This window comes from Delphinus delphis, chromosome 5, assembly GCF_949987515.2.
Source record: "Delphinus delphis chromosome 5, mDelDel1.2, whole genome shotgun sequence".
NCBI lineage: Eukaryota > Metazoa > Chordata > Mammalia > Artiodactyla > Delphinidae > Delphinus > Delphinus delphis.
In genome coordinates, this window is record NC_082687.1 from 11023408 (window position 1) to 11030659 (window position 7252).

At 39.1% G+C, this 7252-nt stretch overlaps 1 non-coding gene across 1 annotated transcript; it reads left to right on the plus strand.

The window, feature by feature from the left end:
* Window positions 1-464: 464 nt before the first annotated feature.
* LOC132426374 (U5 spliceosomal RNA) lies at window positions 465-580 on the plus strand. Its single transcript, XR_009519668.1, has one exon. It is a non-coding gene; the product is annotated as a U5 spliceosomal RNA (small nuclear RNA).
* The last annotated feature ends 6672 nt before the right edge of the window (window positions 581-7252 follow it).

Sequence of the window (7252 nt, forward strand, 5' to 3'; positions counted from 1 at the left end):
CTTCTTACAAGAGAATGTGGGAAATATAGTTCAGATATATGCCCAGGAAAAAAGAGTAAAACGGGTTATCTAATGAGGTAGTCAGTCTCTGCCATAAATAATGAGGATTCTAAGATTCTGGAATATTTCTAAGACTACTTATAGTAGTCAATTGATGATTATGGCTTATACATCCCTAGATTTGTGATTTACTTAAATAAAATCTCCATAAGGTGATTTTGTTTGTCTTCTTATACAATCCAGAACGTAAAGATGCTCAGTGTATGAATGAATAAGTGTATAAACGAAAGAGCGAATGAAAAATTATTTTTTGACTCAAGTGAACAACTGGTCATTCTGATATTTGACACTGGTTCAATAGGAACCAATTACACAATTGTTAGTTGTCTATTCTTTCACTTATTCTAAGGAGGGAATAAAATAACTGGGAAAAAAATGAAGTGAAATAATAAATCTTAATTACAACACTCTGGTTTCTCTTCAGATTGAATAAATCTTTTGCCTTTTACTAAAGATTTCCATGGAGAGGAATAACTCTGAGTTTTACACCAATTTTTTGAGGGCTTGCCCTGGCAAGGCTACTTACTGTTGTCCAAATGAAAGAATTATTGCTTTTTTGCTTCTTACAGCAAAGCTACTTGCTCATTTTTGCTAGTTACTTAGTGTATGTGTGCATATTAAAGCAAACAGGATTTTCTGGGAATCTGTGTACAAATAGGGTGCCCAGGTTCAACAGAACTGGATCCTGCATACATACCACAACTAAGCATCTGCATGCCACAGCTGAGACAACTAAGTCCACATGCCACAACTAAGAAACTAAGACCCAGTGCAGCCTAAATAAATGAATATTTTTTAAAAGGAAAAATCATCATTAAAAAAATCTTAATTACATATCTACTCTCCAGAAGATATTACACCCTGTTCTTTCCTTTAAACCTCTCTAAGTGACAAAGAAACAGGAGGAATTCCAACACAATTATTACACAGCAATTGAACATATACCATATGCCAGGACAATCAAAACATGATCCCCATCAGCTAGGAGAAGCTCCTGTGGTTATTTGTTGCTGTAATGTAAGCCAAGGTTAGCCCAGCATAGTTGTGCCTCATAAAAGACAGTGGATGTAGATCTACCCATCCTTTGCCCTTTGCTGCCACCCCAAAACTGGAGATCCATCTTGGATCCTAATTTTTGATCAGTACATTTTGCAATGTAATTCACAGCTGCATATTCTCAACACTGTCAAATCTCTAGCTGACCACGGACATAGTCCTTAGCATATCCTCATACAAGAATATATATATACATATATATATCAATCAATATATATCATCAAGGATTACAACATAAAGTGAAGAGTGCCATAATGGAGATATATATAAAATGTAATGGTTGAGCAGGAAAGAGAATAATGTACTATTTTAGAGTTGAGGAAGCCTTTCCAGAGGGACTTCCCTTTGAGCTGAGAATTGCCACGTGAGCCAAAAGCAGGAGGCAGGTGGATATCAAAGACTTGATGCATGCAAAGGTTTATGGGATGAAAGTGAGGAGTATATGTAGTGAGGGCATGAAACCTTGTAGGGGATAAAAAAAGAAAGAAGGTTGGGGTGAGATGCTAAAGGGCCTTTCACGTTATCTTAAGGTAATTACATATTTTGTTCAATGCTAGGGATAAAGAAGCATGGTTTGGAAAAGCAAGGCAAATTATAGCTGTTTTGACACAGAGGATATTTTTCCATATCAGAATTTAAAAGCTATTAACTTTTGTAACCAAATGATATATGCAACAGACATCAATGGCTCTTAATCTCATTCTGACTTCTATCCCTAGGGTATGTTGAAAATTCAGTGAGCCTTAGGCAAGGGATGAGGAAGGAGGTATAGTTTCAGAATAAGGATGATGAAGGTATGAAGCTCAGGGATGGCATAGGATTACTGCACATTACTTTTTTATGAAGAAAGAGGTATAAGAAAACAAAACACCTGGAACTCTAATGGTGTTGGTTATTTTGGGGGCCGTGTCAAATGTTCCTGAGGAAAAATGTCAAGTGTCCTGTGTTAAAATAGCTTTAACGAACCATTCCGTGCCTTCCAGGAAATATGGAAAATTGTTTTTTAAAGAAAAGGTTTTCTTAACCAAAGTAAGAAATATAATAGGTTACCTATAATAGAGGGACATTTTAAAGATACACTAAGACCAATATGTTGAAATCATTGGGATCCAGAACCTAGATAACATGTATTTGATAAATGAATAACTGAGACACAAAATAATTTTCTAATAGTTAAGACTGCCTTGGGAAACAGTGGGTCCCAAGAATAAAGTTATTCAAACATAAGTTTAGATGCTATAGAAAAGAATTCTAGTAGCATTAATCATTTATGGCTTCTCCTGAACGCCAAATTCAAACTATAATTCGAATTATAAACATTGCCTCAACTCAAATTGGTAGCAAGTTTTTCGTACTGAAATATGAAACAAGATTCCATATCGAGTAAGGCATAGCCCTTTGTAGAACATAGATTTTGTGATAATGCCAAGATACACATTGAAGAAACTCTACTACCCAAAGTTCATTTAATATTTGTTCAAAACTATTTATTGGGTACCTGCTATGTTCAAGGCATTGTTTATTAGTACTGCTGATATTTTTTTGAACTAAAATCCATAAAATTCCAAATAGAAAGTATATTTTATTAAAAGACAAATAATGAACAAACAAATACATATAAAAATGGCAGGTTACAATGAGTTTGATATTTAAAACAAAAAGCATAGAGAGGTACAGAATGATGAAAGATAATGATGGCTTTTAATAGAGTGAAAGAATCCTTGAGAAAGAAGATAACTGAGTAAAGATCTGTATGAAGCAATGGAGCAAACAAAGAGATGATAGGAAGGAAAGTCTTTCCAGACAGAAGGAAGAGACGATAGATAGGCCCTGAAGAAGTGAACAACTTTATGTGGTTAAAGAGCAGTATTAATACCAGTAGGGGAGAAGCAGAGTAAATTAGGAGAGAGTTATGGGAGAAAAATTTAAAGAGGGTGTGGGGCAAGATGATCTAGGGCTTCAAGGAGTATGGCAAGCATTTCAGATTTTAATCTAATTGTGTAGGGAGGAAGTCTTTGGGAGATTTAAACAGGGAAATGATATAATCTTATGTGTATATTTTTAAAATACTGTAGGTATTTAAAAATATTTATGGTATTTCAGGAACAGACTGTAGGGGAATAAGAATACAAGTAAGGAAACAGAAGACTTCAGTACTCTATACAAGATGAGGATGGCTTAAACTAGGGTGGTAGCAGTGTTTGGTAACTGGTTTATATTTTGAACTTAGCTCTTTCAGGAATTTTTTGTCTGGATAGGATATGGAGCTGTAGGAAAGAGAGGAATCAAGAACAAATCCTGGATTTGTGGGCTATAAAACCTGGGTAAAGGTGGCAATATTTTCTAAATGGGAAGACCACATGAAGAAAGTTTTTTGTGTGATTATTTATTTGGCAAGTGCAACAAGATAATTAAGACTTATCTTTTATTTCTGTTAATTTGGAGAAGCTTATTAGGCATCCAACTGGTAATGTTGAGAAGGTAGTTGGTTCTGTTACTCTGGATGTCAGGACAGAGTCAGAGCTGTAATTATTAATTTTGGAGATCTTACCATGTGGATTCCATTTAAACCATGAGACTTAATGTGATTACCCAGAGTGGCAGTTTGGGAAAAGAGCAGAAAATCAAGGACTGAATGCTGTGGGAGAAAACACTAACAATGAAGTCAATGAGTTAAGAGAAAGAGGAGAAGAGTATGGTAACTTGAAAGCCAACTAAGAAAATGAGAGACTACTTACTATGTATGTCAAATCATACAGAGGTAAAGAAATATGATTAATTTTTCTGGCTAGACTGCTTCTAACACACTGGTCAGAAGACATCCATGCACAATTCAGCATGTTCATACTGTTTAACATTACAAAGGACTCTGTCTTCAAAACCAAATGATTAATTCCAACAAGTACGGCTCCCAGTTAGAACAACTGAAAGCAGATGAAAAGCATCCACAATTAGTCAACAGAAAATGCATAATCTTCCATCAGCATAATGCAAGACCCCATGTTTCACTGATGACCAGGCAAAAACCGTTACAGTTTGGCTGGGAAACTCTGATTCAACCACCATATTAACCAGACACTGCACCTTCAGATTTCCATTTACCTTGGTCTTTACAAAATTCTCTTAATGGAAAAAATTTCAATTCCCTGGAAGACTGTAAAAGGCACCTGGAACAGTCCTTTGCTCAGAAAGATAAAATGTTTTGGGGAGATGGAATTATGAAGTTGCCTGGAAAATGGCAGAATGTAGTAGAACAAACAGGTGAATATGCTGTTCAATAACGTTCTTGGTGAAAATGAAAAATGTGTCTTTTATTTTTACTTTAAAAACCAAAGGCATTTTTTTGGCCCACTGAATACTACAGAATAAAACTTGGGCCATATTATTAAGGGTCTTGAATTTCAGGATTTGGGGGGAAATGTTCATTTTATATAAAATCTGAGCTTCAGAGAAATTTTTCTGGAAGTAATAGTGAATTAGAAAAAGAAGACATTAGAGACACAGTAGCAGGCTATTTGATTATTCGACATTTAAAAAACTGAAAAATTGATTTGTATTTGAAGAGCAGGCATGATATACAGAGGAAAATATACAGCAAGGAGGTAAGAATGTATGACCATGGTTCAGTAAGGTCTTTGGAAATAGAGAAATATATTGGAGGCTCCCAGGCTACGAGATACTGGTTGAAATATTGAAGAGAGTAAAAAGAAAGAGAGGAAAAGGAAAGAATGTATCAAACTTGATAATGTCTATATTTAGAGGAGGAAGAGTAACAACTCAAAAGTTGAGAAGGATGGAAGCAAGGATCAAGACAGGGAGATCAGGTAGTAATGTTAAAGAAATAACAAATCCTCACATTTGATTATTTGGGGGTCAAATGAAGGTGTGTTTGTAGCCTGTAAGAGGATGACCTGGGACTTTCCTGGTGGTGCAGTGGTTAAGAATCCACCTGCCAATGCAGGAGACACAGGATTGAGCCCTGGTCCAGGAAGATCCCGCATGCCATAGAGTAACTAAGCCCGTACACCACAACTACTGAGCCTGCACTCTAGAGCCCACAAACGACAACTACTGAGCCCGTGCGCAACAACTACTGAAGCCCGTGTGCCTAGAGCCCATGTTCTGCAATAAGAGAAGCCACTGCAATGAGAAGCCTGCACACGGCAATGAAGAGTAACCCCCGCTTGCCACTAGAGAAAGCCCGTGTGCAGCAACAGACCCAGTGCAGCCAAAAATAAATTAATTAATTTAAAAAAATAATGTATCCTTTGAGAAATTTAAAAAAATAAAGATGACCTTTTTTACAAATTACTATCTAAATTGGGACACTACTGAAAGGAGATACCAACAATAATCATGATAATTGATCTACAACCACTAAAAAAGTAAGATTGTCCCTGGAATGCTGGATATACAGTCACTCTGGATAAGAGGCGTGAGTTGGGGAACAATTACAAGCTATATAGCTGCTAACAGGAGAGTAAACACTTGGCGAACTCAGAGAATAGAGAATAAAATCAAGAGCACAAGCAAAGAGAAGCTTCAAGAGGGTAGAGGAATAATACACGGAGATCACCTTCCTCCCCACAAATACATCAAAAATACATCTACACGTGGAATGATTCCTACAGAATAACTACTGAACACTGGCAGAAGACCTCAGACTTCCCAAAAGGCAAGAAACTCCCACATACCTGGGTAGGGCAAAATAAGAAAGAAAAAACAGAGACAAAAGAATAGGGATGGGACCCACACCTCTGGGAGGGAGCTGTGAAGGAGGAAAAGTTTCCACACACTAGGAAGCCCCTTCACTGGTGGAGACTGGGGGTAGCTGGGTGGGAAGCTTCAGAGACACAGAGGAGAGCACAGCAACAGGGGTGCGGAGGGCAAAGCAGAGAGATTCCCGCACTGAAGATCGGTGCCAACCGGCACTCACCAGCCTGAGATGCTTGTCTGCTCACCCACTGGGGCGGGTAGGGGCTGGGAGCTGAGGCTTGGGCTTCGGAGGTCAGACTCCAGGGAGAGGACTGGGGTTGTCTGCATGAACACAGTCTGCAGGGGGCTAGTGTGCCACAGCTAGCCAGAAGGGAGTCTGGGAAAAAGTCTGGACCTGCCAAAAAGGCAAGAGGCCGTTGTCTCCGGGTGCACAAGGAGAGGGGATTCATTCCCTGTGTGCCCACAGAAGGGAGAGCACCGCCTAAGCAAGCTCCAGAGATGGGTGCAAGCCACAGCTAACAGCTCAGACCCCAGAGATGGGCATGAAACGCTAATGCTGCTGCTGCTTCCAACAAAAATCCTGTGTGCAAGCACAGGTTACTACCCACACTGCACCCCCTGGAGCCTGTGCAGCCCACCACTGCCACGGTCCTGAGATCCAGGGACAACTTCCCCAGGAGAACACATGGCATGCCGCAGGCTGCTGCAATGTCACGCTGGCCTCTGCCAACACAGGCTTGCCCTGCATTCCAATTATGACCACTGAACCCCTCCCTCTGCCCAGCCTCAGAGAGCAACAGTCATAATCAGCCCCTGCTTTAACCCCCTCCTGGTTGGGCAGGGAACAGACGCCTGAGGGGGGCCTAGACGCAGTGGCAGGGCCAAAACCAAAACCAAAACTAAACCCCAGGAGCTGTGTGAACAAAGAAGGGAAAGGGAAATTTCTCTGTGCAGCCTCAGGAGCAGCAGATTAAATCCCCACAATCAACTTCATAAACCGTGCATCTCTGGAATACCTGAATAGACAACAAATGTTCCCAAAATTGAGGCGGTGGACTTTGGGAGCAACTGCAGACTTGGGCATTGCTTTCTGTGTCTGATGTCTTTTTGGTTTTATGTTTATCTTAGCGTACTTTTTAGTGCTTGTTATCATTGGTGGATTTGTTTATTGGTGTGATTGCTCTCTTCCATTTTTATTACTTTTTATTTTATTATTATTTTATTATTTTTTCCCTTTCTTCTCTTTTTCTCAGCGTGTATGTGTATGTTTCTTTGTGTGATTTTGTCTGTTTAGTTTTGCTTTTAACATTTGGTTGGAGGTTCTATCTGTTCATTTTTTTGTTTTTGGTTTATTTCTTCCTTTTCTTCCAAGCTATGTGGCCAGCAGGATCTTGGGGCTTCAGCCAGATGTTGGGTCTAA